The sequence below is a fragment of the Pipistrellus kuhlii genome, unplaced genomic scaffold (assembly GCF_014108245.1).
Source record: "Pipistrellus kuhlii isolate mPipKuh1 unplaced genomic scaffold, mPipKuh1.p scaffold_m20_p_7, whole genome shotgun sequence".
NCBI lineage: Eukaryota > Metazoa > Chordata > Mammalia > Chiroptera > Vespertilionidae > Pipistrellus > Pipistrellus kuhlii.
The window spans coordinates 42,248,902-42,268,318 of NW_023425573.1; the positions used below are offsets into that span (position 1 = coordinate 42,248,902).

Sequence of the window (19,417 nt, forward strand, 5' to 3'; positions counted from 1 at the left end):
CATTGTACAGGATCAAGGAGATGAAACTACATTATAATAAATCTCTTCAATCAGCCTGCTCTTTCCTACCTATATGAAGGATAATAAAATACCAAGCTGCCAAAAGCCAGGAGCCTATTTTCTGTGTAGAATAATGAACCCTTAGGACGAGGCTCTGAATGCTTCCTTACAATAGGTACGCAAAATTGATCAAGCTGCCTGGAAAGGTAGGCACATAGTTTATTTTTAATTTTACATTTCTTTAGTGCTTTTCAAAATTATTTAACTATAAAGAAGCTCCCAGAAACCGGTTTTCTATACCTCACAAAGGAAAACTGAAAGACTGGTGAATATAATCTTAAGCAACAACTGTAAAGTCTTGAACATGGGAGGGATGGACGATGACATTGTGCAGTGAGGAGAGCAGGAGTGGGCTGTAGAGGTTATGGGGCATGCTCAGCCTCGACTCAGTAACCCAGTTCCTCTCCAACTCCTTCTGTTCCCAACAATTTAGATATTGATTTTACCAAAAAGAAAACAGAATACCCAATAGCTATCGATATTACATAGTTATTAAAATAGTATAGCATCACTTTGTATCCTTTAAAATCCAAACCTTTACAAAATTCCAAGAACTACATTAGATTACAAACCTATCTATATACTAGAGGCTGGGTGCATGAAAACTCTGGACGGGGATCCCTCAGCCCGGCCTGCCCCGTCTCACAGTCTGGGAGCCTTCAGGGGTGGCAGGCAACCTGGCAATCAGGGGATGGCGACGCCCCATCACACCTCTACTGCTGCCACTGCTGGCAGCACAAGCCTCAGCTGGCCCCGGTTATCTGAGCCTCGGGAAGCCCTGGGTGACTGGGCAGCTGCCATCTGAGGCTTGTCTGTGCCTTGGGTCCATTTTGGGTGGCTGGGGGCTGAGGGGATTCCAGAGGCAGGCATGTGAGAGGCTGGACCCACTTGGGGATAGGCCCAGCCATGCTGTGCACCTTCTGCCTCAGTGGGGCTGAGGGGACTGGGCACTGCCATCTTCTGGCTGTGGGCACCACCATCTTTGTGGGGGCATGATGGTCAATTAGCGTATTCCCTCTTTATCAGATAGGATTAATTACAATTTAAAGATAGGAAGCTGAGACTAAAAACTATTCCTTAATAAAATAAAGAACATATATGAACTACTATTTCTACTTAATTTTTAATTGCCAGAGCTCAGAAAAATTAACCAATTTTTAGCATTTTCTGTATTCATTTGATAGCAGAAAATTATTAATGGGCCCATTCTTGGGGATGATAATGCCAGTGAATTTTACAAACTTTTTTGGTAGTATGAAATAATGGCTCCAGGTAATTTCCCTTGGGATAGAACTACATCAAGTAGGGACATTGGGTTTGAAGTTGGTGAGATGTCCTGCTGAGGCCACGGTCCTAGAACTCATGAGTGTTCAGGATAAAAATAACAATTTTAATCTTGAGAATCAATGCAGTGGGAATGCAGTCTTTTGTTGCAAATTTTATAAAAATAATTTTATATAATTTGGTACTAATTTGCATAGGTTTTGAACATATCTATATATACATATCTATATCTATATATATAGATATAAAGATATATATATATATACATATATATAGTAATTTTTCAATATTAATAGTTTTCCTTACCTGCCATGAATTTTTAATGATCATATATATTAAAATCATGTATTGTTACCTGGACATATGAATGATAATTAGAAACTACTTTTCAATATAGTTTCATATTGCTAGAAAGACAACTATGGTTTGACAGTATGCTAATTCCAAGTGTCTGTTTGATCACATTTTAAATATAACAAGAATTATTTAAGATGCATTTTATTAAGATTCTGAATGTGTGATCATGAACACATCTGTTCACATGTACTGCTTAATGCTTTAGTGTATGCATCCATGTACTACCTACTAGTTTGTACAGACTGTATAAATGGAAAAAACTATTTTAATTCTAAATATGAAATCTTAAAATTCCATAGTTTCAAATTTTTTCTCAATATATTATATTTTTTGTTTTTTCCGCAATATATAATTTATCTAATAAATATATACTATATGTAATAAGTACATATATTATACTACATGTAATAAGTACATAATGCATATTATATATAAACACACTAGAGGTCTAGAGTCCCTCAGCCTGGCCTGTGTCCTCTTGCAATCCAGGACTCCACCCTGGCCAGGGAGGAACCACGGGAGGGCTCCAGGGCATGTCTGGCCCATCTTGCCCACTCACAATTGGAACCAACTGGGGCTGTCTCACCCAGTCCCAATCGGGGCCATTGGGGCTGGCCAAGGAGGACCACAGTAGCTTGGCTGTCCAGAAAGAGACTATAGAAGGGCTCCAGGGCATGTCCAGCCCATCTCACCTAGTCACAATCAGCTGGACCCCAGCAGCAAGTTAACCTACTGGTTGGAGCCCCTGCCCTCTGGTGGTCAGTGCATGTCTTAGTAACTGGTTGAACAGTCAAATGGTCAGAGGGACACTTAGCATATTAGGCTTTTATATATATACTACAGGCCCAGTATATAAAATTTGTGCGGGGGGATGGGGGGGAGTCATCCCTTAGCCCAGCTTGCAGTCTCTCCAATCTGGGACCCTTCAGAGGATGTCTGACTGCTGGTTTTGGCCCAATCCCTCTCATAATCTGGAACTGCTGGCTCCTAACCACTTGCTTGCCTGCCAGCCTGATCTCCCCCTAACCACTCCCCTGCCAGCCTGATTGACACCTAACTGCTACCCTGCTGGCCAGATTGCTCCCAACTGCTCTCTGCTGCCAGACCTGTTGCCCCAAACTGCCCTCCCCTGCCAGCCTGGTCACCCCTAACTGCCCTTCCTTGCAGGCCTGGACCCCCCAACTGCCATCCCCTGCAGGCCCAGTCCCCCTCAACTGCCCTCCCCTGCATGCCTGGTCCCTCCAACTGCCCTTCCCTGAAGGCCCACCCCCCCTAAATGCCCTCCCCTGCGGTCCTGGATCCCCCCAACTGCCTTCCCCTATAGGTCCGATAGCCCCTAACTGCCCTTCCCCGATGGCCATGTTTGACCACATTGGGGAGGCCATCTTGTGCAAGGGTGTGAGAGTCAATTTGAGTATTAGCTATTTATTATTATATAGGATACACACACACACACATTAGTATATATTTATTAAGTATATATTTACTTAATAAATATATACTAAACCATGTTAAATATTCAACCACCATTCTGTTTTAAAAGTATTAAATTATTTAACTCTCATAACAGTCCCCTAAAATAATGTTACTCCATTTCACTGATGATAAATTGAAGCATACAGGTATAAGTTACCAAAAGATATTTAACCAGCAAGTGGTAAGGTTGGGCTTTTACACTTTGATAGGCAGGCTTCAGAGTACACAATTTTAATGCTAATACTATGTTTCTCAGGATACCACTAAACAGTTCACCTTATAGATTTGGCTTCTACAATTCTCTGAGCCAAAGAATGAGTGTTTCACACCATTTCAGGAATAGTAGTGCCACAGAAGACCATCTTGTATATCTTCTCAAATCACTCTTTGCCTCTTTCTTCCAAATAGGTAATCATTAATCTAACCTTCTAATGAATAATGAGGTTAGTTTAACCATTTTTAACTTTATTTATGGATCTATCACATCTATCGACCCATTAGTTCTCTCTTTATATCAGTACTTGCGGCTGTACTCTCTTCATTTAACTCCTACTCCAATGCATGAATATAATTAAATATATGAACATACTACATTAAAAAAAAAAGCCCTTGCTACTATTGATGAATATGTGGGTTATTAGATATCCAAATATTAGATAGAACAAATAATGTTGATAGGAATTGTATCAATATTTGTTTCCTTCCTAGTGCCCCAAACTGGATGGCTTAGAACAGACATTATTTATCACACACTTCTGAAGGCTAGCAGTAGGGCCAAGCTACTCTGAAACCTCTCGGGGGATCCTTCCTCACTTGAGGTGGTTTGTGGGCAATCTTGGGCATTCTGTCACTCCATTTACATGTTCATCTTGTCCCTGTGCGCATTCACATCATCTTCCCTCTGTGCATGTCTGTCTGTGGGTCCAGGTTTCCCCTTTTTAAAAGAACACCAGTCATATGGGACTGGGCCCACCCTACTGATAGCACTCTAACTGGGTTACCAGTGCAATGACCCTATTTAAAATAATACACATTCTGAAGTACTGAATGGGGTTAGGAGTTCAGTGTTTGTTTCAAATGAAACATAATTGAATTCATAACAAAATTCTTGTACATGTCACATGCCTTTTTGTCTATCTATCTATCTCTCTATCTATCTCTCTATCTATCTATATCTTAGTGACAATCTTTTCAATTCTACTGCAATGTTACCTAGAAATGCATTTTTTTTTTTAAATATTGACTTCAGGTCCAGAGAACTTGCTAAATTTACTTGTTAATCTAATAACTTTTGTAGATAACTTTGTCCTATCTTTATAATTACCCTGTCATCTTTTATTCTAAGCCCTTGGCATTTCTTTCTTTTCATTTTGTTTACTAGCAGGTCCGCCAGTACAATGTTGAATATAAGTGGCTATACTGGAATCCTTGCCTGTTCCTGTTCTTGTGGGGTAAGTAGTGAGCATTTCATTATTAAGTATAATGTCAGCAATACCTTGTCATATTGGGAAAATCTTTCTTATTACTAGTTTAGAAGTTTTAATAAATTATGAAGAACTGTTGAATTTTAACAAATTTCTTTTCTGTATTTATTGAGATGACCATCTCATTTCTTTTATTTTACAAATATGGTTAGTTATAATGATTAAATTTTTAAATCATGCATCATTGAAATACTAGTAAACCCAACTAGATCATTAAATATTATCCTGTTTATATATCATGGAATTTAGTTTGTTAGTATTTTGGGTAATATTTTTGCATTTATGTAATGAGAAATAGTCTATGTTCTTTTCTTGTCATGTCCCTGTTATTTTTTATTATATTTGATTAAAAAAACATTTTATGGTCCACTCTCAAAGTAATTTATATTGAAAATTATTTATCATAGCCCTAAAGCCATAAAGTAGTTTTCAATACTATTAGGGTCTTTTAGATTATAAAAATTAATCATCTATAGAATTTTATGAAGATTGACATCATTCCAAAAAGCTATGCTCTTTCAGTTTCATGGCCCTTGAATTTCCAACTGAAGAATAAATGTCATCACTATCTATTTATTTCTATCCATTTATTATGCTTTGTATATTTTCTAAGCATTTATCTTCAATAGCATATTATAGTTTTGTGGATATTTATTAATTACCTATTTTCCTCCACTGGAATATAAGCTCCATGAAGTAGGGTCTTGGTTTGCACCAATGCTTTAAACAGTGCTTGGCACATGTTAAACAATTACTGTTTCTTGAGTGAATGAATAAATTAATCTTATATTATATTCTCTAGTGTATATATACACTAGTGTGTGTGTGTGTGTGTGTATATATATATATATATATATATATATATATATATATATGTTATATCAAGTTTATGAAGTGTATGTTGAATTAATTTGCTTATTTGATTGCTTCATTCCAGTTGTGAAAAACAAGTATTTTTGACAAATAAAATACAAGTACTACACAAAGTGACATTTTGAATTAACAGCCGATTTATGAATCTCCTCATTATCTTTACCATGGAATGGCCTTTTGCTCTCATCTCTACATGGAACGCAACTCTGCCAGTCATATGTCATCATATCAAAACTCTAACTGACAGAGCAAGACAGAGTCAACAGTTTATAATATGGGTTTTACAAATATATGGTAAGAAGAATTCAAATAAATACAGCAGTCTTCTTTTGAGAATCTTAATTGGACATTTCTGTCCTTTACTATTTGCTCTGCTAAGTAATTTCATAACTCAGCTGCTGAGGATTATTTATGAGTTATCAAGAGTAATGACAAGGGGGGGGCCCTACATTAAGTAATAGCCAAGAGAATACCTGGATTTCTGTACTTTTCCTTTTCGCCAGGGAAACAAATATTATAGATTAGCTCGGATAAAGATGCTTGATATTAATGAGGTCAGTCAGCTCTGCTGTTCTCCTTGCTAAGCACACCCCCCTTTCCTTCTACTCCGTCCTCTCATATCCAGATTGTGAATGTCTCCTATCTTTGTTGGTCATCAGACTGACTACAGGAAAGTGTAGATGAGTTTGCTTCCATCTAAAGGTCTACTGCTACAGCACAGTGTGTCACTTTTACATATGAAGGAGCATGCTAGTAGTTACTATTACTAATATACAATAAGGTACACAGCTTACTGAAACCAAGTTAATAGCTTTCTTAGAAAAAAGACCTTCAAAACCATCCTGCTTAAAACATCCATAAATATCATGTGTATAGTCTGGATATATTCATATTTCATTATCACATTTATCGCTTCCCGTTTTGATCTCTTACCATCTTATTTCTTTCCTTAAAAAAATAAAACTCTACAGCTCCCTGGCCTGGACATATTAATGAAACTGGGCTATGAGTAGCACTTCCTCGAGAAATTCATTAAAATATTTCCATCTGACTATAAGAGATGGTGTTGCATTTATAGGAGGGTGACGCTTTCTGAAGGAACAAAGTGTTTTCTTGCCTTGAAGCAAAACCTGTGACTGACTTAGAAGCAGCAGATGATTCCTGCAGGCAATGTCACAGAACTCTTCTTTCACCGAGATCCCTGTGAGAAAGGCCCTTGGAGATGGGAAGAAATCTCCTTATTGAAGGGAGGGAAAAAGAAACCAGCCACATCTCTAGTAAACTGTCTACTTTCCCTTTATGTGATATGAAGTTATCTTTTATCACTTGGCATTTTTATGTTTTACAGTCAAGCTCAAATAGTGGACCATTTTTTAGATAATTAAAAATAATGTACATTTACTTCTGGAATTCTTTTTAAAATACATTTGAATATACATATCTTTATATAATTTGAACAAATATTTTAAGCTATATCAAAAATACACACTCAAATTCAATCAGCTGATTGTTTTTCTTTTAAATGCTGTCCATTTAATACTTAAATGTTTCTTAAATACTTTCTTCTCCACATTCCAGAATGAAAATAAAATCTTAGATTTATATAAAAGACTAAAATAGAACAATTAGCAGTTACCTCAAAATAACTGTGGGAATGTCTCATCTGGAAAACCAAGGTCTGTCTTTTTCTGTCTGTCTATGTTTACATGAGTCTCCCTCTCAAAAACTATTTGGATACTTTAAAACAGTATGTTACTTATGTCAACACATAAAGAATTGAGCAGAATGGGCCTCAATGCCAAACAATTTTTAAAAATGTTCTTGAGATCACTTATGCATCAAATAATACATGAATGAAAAGCAGAGTTGAGTTTATATTATAATATTGTAACTCCCATTTATTGCCTTAGGCACCTCATATCTATCTATTAGATCATCTATTTCTCACAATGATCCTTTGAGTCATTATTTCCATTTGCAGCCATGCCAGAGATTTGAAGACAGAGGTTAAGGGAAATTAGGTAACTTTAGGGTCACTGGACTACTAACTAGAAAAACTGAGTTTCAAATTTAAGATTATCTGACTTCAATAACCTGTATTTACAGCCAGTATCTTGTGTTGCCTTATTCTTCCTTATATTGGGTGAATTCTGATTCTACTAAATACATAAAGACTGGCCACATTTAGCACTCAAAATTTTCCCTAGATATAGGATGTATTATATTTTTCTTCTTAATTAGAATGCTATGAAACTTTCAAACAGCCAAAAAAACCAAAAAACAAACAAACAAAAAATCCAGGAGACCACAATTTTACCTTCTTAACAAAGAAGAAGAAAAAAAAAAGCCCATTCAAAATAGTATAAATTTTATTCTTGTCTGAAAAGCAGAATTACTTTATTGAGGCCAAGAATTCGCATTTTTATTTTTAGTTTATCTTCTTTAATAAATAGCTGAAGCTTTGCAATAGGAGTATTATATGATTCTCCATCCATCTGATGATTTGTGTTGGTTTTTTTCCCCAAGTCATCATTTTAAATAGAAAGATCTCATACACACACACGACTCTTGGTACCTAGTAATGAATTCCTCATATAAATCATTTAAGGTAACTGTTCTAGAAAGCCCCTCTCTTTCAGTTTGACTTTTCTTAGAAATTATATTAAAGATTGGAGATGGAACAATTAAGTGTCTCAGATCTGAGTAAGGTAGAGGTTTTGAAAAGGATGGCTCACCCCAAAGCTTGGCTTGTTTCCTTGTTCAGATCCTCTGAGTTTGACAGGCCTTGCCAAATGTAGTTCTAAAACATAAAGTCTGATCGTACAAATGCTTCCTTTCTTCACAGTAAATTTTCAATGGGTTTCCCCGTATTTCTTGTTTCTCACTTTCTAAGGAGTGCAAATCAAATGTCTATGTTACTCAGAGTTTATTCTCAGTGCTACTCATATATTTGGTCTTACACTTGTCATTTTAGTTTCTTTTCCTGTGTTACCTTTAAAACTTTCAAAACTCCAAAGTCCATTTTTACCCAATCTTAAAAGCATTGAAACCCGTCAGTGTTAAAAATTTTTGTTGGCAGACATTTAAAACATGGTACTACAGCTTAATCATATCTGTATGTGAGGTGGATGAGTAAGTAATTATAGGACTTGATTCTAGAGACAAATTTCCTGGTGCCAGTCAAACTACATGATCATGAGACAATTCTTTTTCTATTATATTACCTAGAGTTTGTGGTGAGAATGAAAAGAATAACCAATGCAAGATATAGTGGTTAGCCTTACTAAGCAGTAAGTAATACTACTAATACATTATTAATATTATTAGGAGGAGCTGACTGTGTAGACACACGTACAGAACCTCACACTTCTTCCTAAAAAGCTTTAACAAGCATTGTATACTACTATCTTACTAATGCTGATAAGGGTTATTGGGACACAAATAAAGTAAAAGATTTTAATCTCATGGAAATTAAAATTTAGTGAAGTTAAGGTGGAAATGAGAGAACAATAGAGTTCTAGCTTTGCCACAAAGAATATAAGCATAATAGGTACAGAAAAGACAAAGTAAATACACAAGAGTAAGTCATTAGGAAGAGAGGCCATAAATTGTGCCTTGAGGGAAAGGCTTATAATGTCCTCCATAAGCTTAAGTGGAAAATGAATTCATTCACAAATAAATCCATATTCACTTATTAACATGCTACAAAGCTCTGAGAAAAGATGTCACAGAATAAATTTATAAGGCACGTATCCTGTTGTCACATTTGAAAGTTTGTTCCCTGAATAAGTTACTTCCTTTGATATCCTTTAGTGAATATAAGAGAGAATATGTAGGCAGAAAGGGTTAAATCTGTATTTATTTTTACAGTATACTATAGTGAAATAAAGATTTTTATGAGAAAGGCTTACTGTGGTGAACATGAACTAGCCAATGGAAGCCAATTAAGTCATTATTATTCCTTTCTCCTTATTGAAGTTAATGACATAGAATTACACCAACCTTTGGATATCAGATGGTTTCCAACTCCTCTCTTCCCTTCAGGGCCCAAATGCAATTAAAGAGGGATATAGAGACAGAGATAGATACATTTGCCAATTTTGAGGGAGGGAATAATTTAATTACAGAAAAGTGAAATGGATGGAGTTTCTCTAATAGAAAAGTGTAGGTAGTCCAGAGAAAGAATAAAGATCTTGAAAAGGCTTATTACATATGCCGTTTTCTCTCATTCATTTTGAGTCAGCTATCAGCATGGGGAATGGCTAACCAGTAGCTCTCTAACTTTCTGCACAGTCCAATTGTATGCTCAATCTGTCTCATAACAGCTCAGGAGAGTTGACTGTTAATTTTCAGGAATGGTGTGAAACAGTGGTTTAAAATGGCCATAATTAAACATTAAATTATATAACTTAAAATCAAATACATTCTATTAAAAGTAAAGGTAATAATCATATCGATTTCTAACTATTTTACTATATTTACTCTATGCCCTTAAGGTTATTCATATACTACATATTCACAGTTACACTGTGCATCCTACCCAACTCCACCTTCAATAGAGTTACGTTGATAGCTTGACATCTGCTAGGGACTAGAGACAGGTATAGCATTTACAACATGGAGTTTGACAAACTATAAATTAGAGCAATTTACTCCAAGACATCTATCGATAGTTGTTAAGCATTTTGTGTGCAACTTAGTAGCACACACATATTTATACATGCATATATACATTTGAATCAAAGTTTCACAGTGCTGGACTGAATTATACCACTAATTTCCCTGGATCTTCAGCTTGCAGAGAACAGACCAGGGAACTTTTCAGCCTCCATAATCATCACAGGAGCCAATTCCTTAATAAAAATATATCTTTATTATGCTAAAATGATCAATTTAACATACATATATTAAATATCTGCCACTTTCCAGGCTATTTTCAGGCCTTATCCACCTCCAAGTATCCATATACACGAGTAGCCAGATTATTATGATCTCTTAATATGTGTGTGTGTTTGCGTGTGTGTGTGTGTGTGTGTGTGTGTGTGTGTATATATATATAGAGAGAGAGAGGGGGGGGGGGGCCTGGTGCATGAATTCGTGCATGGGTGTAGTCTAGCCAGCCTGGCCAGCTGAAGGGGACATGGACTGTTGGCCGGCCTGCCTGCTGGTTGCTGGTTAAACTCCTGGTCGAGGGGACAATTTGCATATTAGCCTTTTATCATATAGGATATACACTGAGTGGCCAGATTATTATGTGTTCAGAGATCATAATAATCTGGCCACTCAGTATATTTTAGTTTTACTGATTTTAGTGGGCTTCAAGATAAGACAGCAAAATAACAAGGCCATTATTTCATCACATGTATATTTATTAGTTCCATTCTCTCAAGAAACCTGATTAATACACTATCCATTCTGAGCTAAATTGCTGTATGTTATGTTTTATCCAAGTCAGTACCGACATTCCAACCCAAGCTAACCTTCCCCTTGCAGACTGCTGGCTCTGTGTGGTTTACACACGCACACACGCGCACACACACACACACACACACACACACCCACATGCACCCACACTAACACAAACGCACCCACACAATATTCCTATTGTATTATATTAGGTCTAGTAATACTTAATGTCGTTTTCTAATACTTTTTTAAATCAAATTTATTTAAACAATACAACAAAATTTAATCAACAATATAGTTGCCGTTGTTTTCTACTACTTGTGCCCAACGCTCAGGAAGCATTTTAATCCCTCTGTTGTAAAATTCTTGTGATTTTGATGCAAAAAATTCGGTCAATGCATTTTTTGAGGCATTCTTCATTATTAAATTTTTTTCCAAGAAGAAACTTTTGCAAAGAACGAAACAAATGGTAATCGGAAGGGGCAATATCAGGAGAATATGCAGGTTGAGGGAGAACTTCCCATTCCAACTGGCGCAGTTTTTCAGCAGTGATTCTTGCAGTATGCGGTCGTGTGTTATCGTGGTGAAGAATTACGTACGCCCTTCCGATTAATCAGTGCGGGTTCTTTTTCTCTTAAAGCTTGGGCTAACCTTTCCAATTGGGCACTATACACTGCACTTGTAATGGTTTGGTTATAGTAAAAGTTCATAATGAAGAATTCCTTTAAAATTCCACCAAACACACAACATCACTTTTTTCGCATGCAAGTCAGGTTTTGGCGTGGGCTGTGGAGCCTCATTTTTGTCCAACCATTGAGGCCGCCTTTTCAAATTAACATACAGCACCCATTCTTCATCTCCGGTAACAATTTGCTCTAAAAACGGCAAACGGTTTTGACGAGAGAGGAGCGAACTGCAAATTGTGACTCTTTGATTACGGTTGTTGTCAGTCAACTCATGAGGAACCCATTTTCCAAACTTTTGGACTTTGCCAAGTGCACGCAATTGATTGGAAATTGTTTTTTGTGAACAATGTAAAGTTGTCGCAAGCTCTTGTTGGGTAATTTGAGGATTTTGCACCAAAAGAGCTTGAAGAGCTTCTTGATCAAAATTGGACACACGGCCTCGACCACTCTTGTCATCTAACAAAAAATTTCCCTCGCGAAATTTCTCAAACCAATGCTGGCATTTTCTGGCGCTAACTGCATCTTGACCAAGAGCACTACAGATGTTTTTTGCAGCCTCACTTGCTTTTCTTCCTATAATAATTGGAACTCGTAAAGCATGCAGTGCCGAATATGCTCTTCATCCGCCATCTTCTTAGCCCTGGTATTGCAACAAAAACCAAACCAAACACAAACTTTTTCAAGCAAAACTTGTTAATTGCACTTCACACGTTCTGTAGATACCACGTGTTTGAAGGTTATGTCAATACAAGTCAACGCCAAGCAAGATTTTAAACGAATGTTTAAAAACGACATTAATTATTACTAGACCCCCTCTGAAAACTCCATTTTACGTGCTATTGTGTATTAAGAATATACAAATATAACATAGACATGGCTACCAATAAAAATGTAGTGCACACGCACAAAAATATGATAATTGTGGATAAGTCTCTGGTGTGGATGAATAAAACTAACCATACAAGATTCAAGTCTAGACAACTTTTCAAACATCTGTAATCTGTATGCCAAACAAGTAGAACTGAAGCTCATTAAAAGCCAAGGTAAATTACGGCTGATATTTCCACTGATATATCAGTGCTATCATTCTGACAGAGAGGAAAATTCAATTAGCCTGACAAAACTTCACTAAGAAATCCTGATTACTACCTTTTTTCTTTTATATGTTCTCAAAATGATATGTGTTGAAATATCTATTGAGTTTGTGATTGTAAAAGTTTACTCCCCCCCCCCAAAAAAAAAAGAACAATTCTTGATCAACTATTTCCCCATCTAAAAACAGAAAGTCAGTTAAACATGCCATTGGCACTTGTCCCATTTTCAAGTTGAAGTACCTTGTAAGAATTGCCTTTGTACATATCATTTCAATTTTATGTAAGCACTTTTTCCTAAACGATAAAAAGGAGCATTGTTCTATGACCCTACATCAAAATATCTCTACCCAATCTTATTTTAGTTTTGTATATGTTAAAGCTCTTGCGCCCTAACCAGTTTGGCTCAGTGGATAGAGTGTCAGCCTGTGGACTCAAGGGTCCCAGGCTCGATTCCGAGCAAGGGCATGTACCTTGGTTGTGGGCACATCCCCATTAGGAGGTGTGCAGGAGGCAGCTGATTGATATTTCTCTCTCATTGATATTTCTAATTCTCTATCCCTTTTTCTTCCTCTCTGTAAAAAAAAAATAATAATAATAAATATATTTTTCAAAAAAAGCTCTTGCATTAGCTTTGTGTAAAATTAGCAGAACATACGCATTGCATTTCATATATTTTATCTAATTATGTTGAACAAATAATTTAGAAAATATGACATAAGCAGGGCTGTCCTATAATTTGGAAATAAGGCTTACATTCTAAGGAAGGAACTTAAAAAGAAGGAAACTAGCAGGAAATACTAGATATACATAAAGAAAATCCACCCTAAGGCCTGAGCCATGAAGTGAACCATGGCAGAGATTCTGAGACACCTACTTCCAATCAAGGAGACAGAACTTTAGGGACCTGGAGATAGATGATGAAGGTAAACATAGGTAAGTAAAGAAAGTGAAATTCTTTGGGTGACATTGTTTTAAAGAATAAAAGAAAATAACAGAGGTGTGGTAGTCTTCCTTAGTGTAGAAAATGGGAGACCAGAATCAACTGTAGAAGGGCCATGAGGAGCCCCTCTACATACTTGCCTCCCTGGCAAATGTATTCTCTGGTGAATATGTACCTGTTAGGCTTGATTAGGACAACAATGTAGGTTATTTAACCCCTTCCCGGTTATTCTACATTCCCTAAGTAAGCCATCAACTTCACATGAGCTCTTTATGTAGACATCAATTCAGGGGGAGAAAAAATGTTATTCAACTAACACTAGTACTTCATCTACTTGGCATTATAATTGTCTATGTAAATCAGCTATTCTTAATATCTATACTTGTATAGATATTAGAATCATATCTGATTCTAATAGAATCACTGCATATTAGAATCACTGGAGTAATTTGAACGAGTATAGATATTAACACCATTTCAGACCAATTAAAATAATGATTCCATGGGACTGGGTCTAAGACCTGAAATGCTTTTTTTCTTTTTCTTTTTAAGAAACTGTTTATTTTCTGTCAACCTTACTTCCATTCTGTTTAAAAGTTTGTGGAATAATAGCTTAAGACCACTAGCTGGTTGTTCCTACCCACTCAGTGGCCTGAGCAGTTGGGCTGCAGAACAGTCTTCAGGGTCAGGCTGAGCACTCCAGCCTTTGGTAGGAAGCTGCTGAGTGGGCGCAGAGGACACCTACAAGCCTTCAGACCAGCCTGCAACCTCAGGCGGAGCAACAGTGAACTGGGGAGCTAGAGCAGTCCATACAGCCTAAAACTCTTCCTTGGTCACACAGCCTTTTCAACAGCAGCCTGCACTTCCTTTCCAATCTCTTCTGTATCTCTGTAGACATAGAAACTGAGCATGATCTTCCATGGGTGTTTGTGGGAGATGGTGCCACACACACACAGAGCTTCCAGGCCTGTATCCACCGCATCAGACCCACTGAGTGAGCCTCCTTGCTGTTGTGTGGGATGGTAATGTCCACAGTGTGACACAGAGCTGTGGTAGGCAGCTTAACATAAGATGCTATGAGAGCTGGTGGTCAGCTCTGGGATCAGAAGTCTTGACTCCCAGCAGGCTGCCTGGATCTGGTTAGTGATGGTTCCAGGAGTGAAGCAGCCAGCTGCAGGAGTGGTTCCGGTGCCAGCAGCAGCTTCAGCACAGCTCACTGGCCAGTATTCCTGGAGGATGTGACACTGACATCAGTGGGGTCCCCAATAGCAACAATGGCAGAGCTAGCAGCAGATGCTTCTCCCAGGTTCCCTTCAGATTTCTGATGTAGATGCCATCACTCTCCCTTTTATAGGTGTACTGTTTCATCTGGAAGTCAAGGTTGGTGCCCCCTAAGTGGGTTTCTGCTGACAAGGACTTTGAGGGCTCCTCCTCCTTCATTTGCAGGACATCAAGGGCTCCAGACATTGTGAAGGTTTCCATTTAAGTTACATGGGAATCAAGAACAATGCCGGATGGTCCCCTCAGGATAGTATGGAGAAAAGCTAAACCCTGTAGTTCTGTAAGTGATTCTCGTGGCACTCAAAGTTAAGAACCAGAACCATAATTAAACTGGCAATTTGGCTTACACATCAGCCTCTTGTCTCTTTGGTTGTTGTGTGTCATCTTTTCATAATCAATTCTAGGTAAATTAGCAAAGTTGAGGTTTTGTTTTTGCAAACCAGAGGTCCAGTCCCTAGACATTTTGTTCTCCAAGTATGGTTCATTGAACCAGTAGCCTTGGCTGGAAGCTTTCTACAAATTCAGATTCTTAGAGCAGTCCTAAGATCTACTGAAATCTATATTTTAACAAGATAGTTGGTTGATTATTTTCCTATTAAAGTTTGAGAAGTACTGTGCTTTAATGTTCTGGAAGGACAATTCTTACACCTGTATGTCTGAATGATGCTACAAATGTTCATTACTGGGCCTCCCTCAGATTGCACATAATAAGCATGCAGCTAGGAAGCTTTCCACTTTATCACTTCTGCCTCTTTCACCATCAATAAGTATTTCAAATACTCATGGGAGCCACAGATAATTGAACATGAAATGTTTATAAAATATGAACTATTTTTAAAATTAGTCTCTAGTCCCAAAATACTAGAAGAGTATTAGTGCTCTCATTTATGAATCTATGTTGTTATTCCACTTAGAAACCAGCATGGCAATAAAAAGTAACTAAAAAAAAATAAAAAATATTTAAAAAATATATTTACATAAAAAAGCTGTCATTTAATTACAGATATTCATGCAGCTGGTAGAGGCTCTATTTAGAACAAAATAAGCCACATAGCATTCATATGGAATTGGTCATTGCACCACAGCATTCTGAATAATGTATGAGGCATCCAGCAAAGATTAATTTGAATGAAAGAATATTTTGAATTACTTTCACTTTTTAATTCACATCAAAATTGAAAACAATATTACTGCTAAATCATTCATTCATTTTTGTTTACACTCTGAAGGTTGCATGACTGGGAGTCTCTCCCAGGAAAAAGATGAAGTGCTTTAGAAATTAAATTACCCAGTGCACGTTTATTTTTCTTTCTTCTTTGGTAAATAATAAGTCCATACAGTCTTATGTTTTTGGAGCAAGGGAATAAAAAGTCCTTCCATTATTTAAGGAAAAAGCTGAAGGTGGAAAACACCTAGTCATCAACAAGAGTCCATGATCCTGACCCGTGAAGTGCTTCAGAAAGAAAGAGCTACAATTAAAGAATGATTTGAAAATAAGTTTGCAGATATGATTCCCCTTACACAATTGCATGGTAGCAGAATAATCATGTGTAGGATGCCATGCCGCGACCTTTCTCCAGTAGAGTTCTCATCTTCAAATCATATCTTTAATGTTTTTTCTTTTTTTAAATAAATTATGAGATGCAGATATGAAGAGGATTCACTGCCATTCTTTGTTAGAAGTGTCAAAAAAGAAAAGGATGATCCTCTAGTCCTTATACACTCTGGCAAGGCCCTTAGTTTGTGTAGGATGAAAGCATCTGACTGGATATTTTGATCTGAATTCAGGAAGCAAAGGCAAGGCAGCTGATATTCTTCCTGAGTAGTTCTGCTGCTGAGTGTGTTTTCTTGCCAGATTTTCAGTGTATCTCTCCAATAAAAGTTAAGTGAGACAGAAGTCATAAATAGCAAAATATCACACTTCAAACATTTACAAGTGAAGTAATTTAAAGAACTGGATATCAGAATCATAATTCTCCCAATTATTATTTTGTAAATAATACAAGACACCTTACAGTTTAAAAAAGAATGCACCTGCTTTTTAATAATCAAACAGCTAAATCCAATAATTTGAGTCATTAAAACCAGAAAGGCATTTGACTATTCTTGTTCTTTCCAAACCCACTGAAATGTTAAAATGAAAATAAAAGTAAGAACTAATACAGTATTGTAATGGTGGTTAACAGTAAAGGGTGCCATTATTGCAAATCTTGAAGAATTTCTGAAATGATATAAAGATTAGTGGAAAACCATGAGAAATGTAAGGTCTCACAATATTATAAAAACAGATGGCCATAAGGTGATTTTTTCAGAGACTCTGTCACCAAACACAACATGTGAGGCAGCAAAAACTGGGAGCAAGGCTGAAGGTGGGCAGTCAGTGGACTCCTTAATAAAAAGGCTGTACAAACTTTTTTATTTCCCGTTACATAGTTTGATCCAATTAAAGATGAAAGAACAACTCTCTGAAGTAGATAATCTGTCACCAGAGATTCATTCTGTGGGTAACAGGATCAAAGCCAAAAATGGAATCATGGTCTAAGCAACCTCTGGATCCCTTCACAAACCTTGAAATTCAACTACTCATGTCATATAATACTAGAGCCCAGTTGATCAAACATATTCCCAGTCTAACCCAGGACAGTCAGAGATCCTGTAATCAGATTCTAGATTGATTGTCCTCAAGGGCTATTAGAGACATATAGACACAGTCTAGTAAGTAGCACAGATCATGTAGACTCTTTCCTTTTATAATATCAATAATCAATTGTTTTTAATTCTCAAAAAATAACCATGATCATTATTTTTAAAAGCTCAATAAAAATGTTGACTAAAATAATGGTTCTGGCTGGAGGGAAAAAAAACATAGAGGACAAAAAGCAAAAGAAGAAGATCGAGGTAGGGATCTAAAAAACTGAAAAAAAATTCTCTCAGAACACAATGCAAAGGGAAAGAAAAAGAAAATTATGAAAAACAGCCATGAGATATGGAGGATCAATTTAAGAGATCTATAGCAGGCAAAATGGTCATTTCAGAGGGAGATAACAAAGTAAAGAGCAAGAAATAATAAGAAATAAAGACTAATACCCCCACAAAAAGAAAACATCTGGATAAAACTAAGCTAAATTAACAATAAAATAAATAAAGACAAATTATAAAGCCCTAGAGCAGTGTTTCTCAAACTTCTCTCATTGTATACTTAACTAGTGCTCTAAGAATTTTTGGGAACATATAGGTAAAATTGTATACTTAACTAATACTCTATGTTAAGTATACAATTTTACCTATATGTTCCCATAAATTCTAGTTTAGCTCTTCTTAGTTGGGATTCAGGAATCTGTATTTTAACAACCCCACCAGGTGATTCTCATCATGAGAGAAGTTTGGGAAACACTGCTAGAGAAACAAAAAGTTATTTTCATAGGCAAAAGAATCACACTTAAATCAGACTTTTAACCTAAAACATGACATTTTAGGAAAAACATAGTATAATATTTATGATAAAAAGAGAAGAAATGCAAATGTCAACTCTTGTACCACTTAAATCAGTGTTTAATTCATATTCATAATGTGTTTATAATGTTGTTATTATAGACCTTTAATTTTTTTCTTACTGATGCCTGAGAAATTAACAAAATAAAACAAACATCCAAGATACAGAAATATATCAAGATAAAAGAAAAATAAGCCATGAGCTCAGGAAAGTGTGTATTTAACTCCAAATAACTGGTTATTTATAGCTGTGAAGTAGATATACTAATTTTACAACACAGAGATTCATGAAAGAGGCATATTGGGAAAACACAGTATATTATACTGGAACCACAACTGTAAACAGTTATAAAATCTGAAAGATAAATAGAGAGAAAGAGGAATAGGTAAGTTTCTCATTCATAGGAGAGGTTATAGATATCATTAGATGTTCACATTGATAGTAAAATGTATGCTTAAATATATTGTTTTTAAAAAATGGCAGGCCCCAAATGGTGTCATTTGCCTCAGCAATAGCAAATCAAGACTTAATTAAAATTGCAATATCTCCCAGAAATGTGACTTTTAAAACAGTCTACCTGAAATTTATTGATTAGCAATAGAGAGGTAAACTGTATGATAAAACTTCTGCACCCTCCCCAACAAAACAAATGGCAGGGCCTGAAACAATCTTTTCCCTTTTTTTTTTTTTTTGCTAGTAACTCCTTGCTCAAACTGTCTTCTACCCATAAAACTTTACTGTTTTGTACAATTCCTGGGAGTATGTCTCTCAATGGAATGCTGCCCAATTCATTACTCACTTAAGAAAGCCAATTTGATTTACTAGGCTAAATTTTTTATCGTTGATAATAGCTACTAAAAACTTATAATAATTTCTACTATTAGATAGTAGAAATTAGAATTAGATAGTAGAAATAGGCTAAAAACATATTTTGAATTCTAAATATTAATTCACAAATTGGGAAAGTATAAACACATATACCC

General features: G+C 36.3%; 1 protein-coding gene and 1 pseudogene across 2 annotated transcripts in view; both read right to left on the minus strand.

The window, feature by feature from the left end:
• B3GALT1 (beta-1,3-galactosyltransferase 1) overlaps positions 1-19,417 on the minus strand; it is a 473,540-nt gene that overhangs the window by 316,829 nt on the left and 137,294 nt on the right. The window lies entirely within an intron of this gene.
• Positions 14,202-15,414, minus strand: LOC118709542 (annotated as a pseudogene).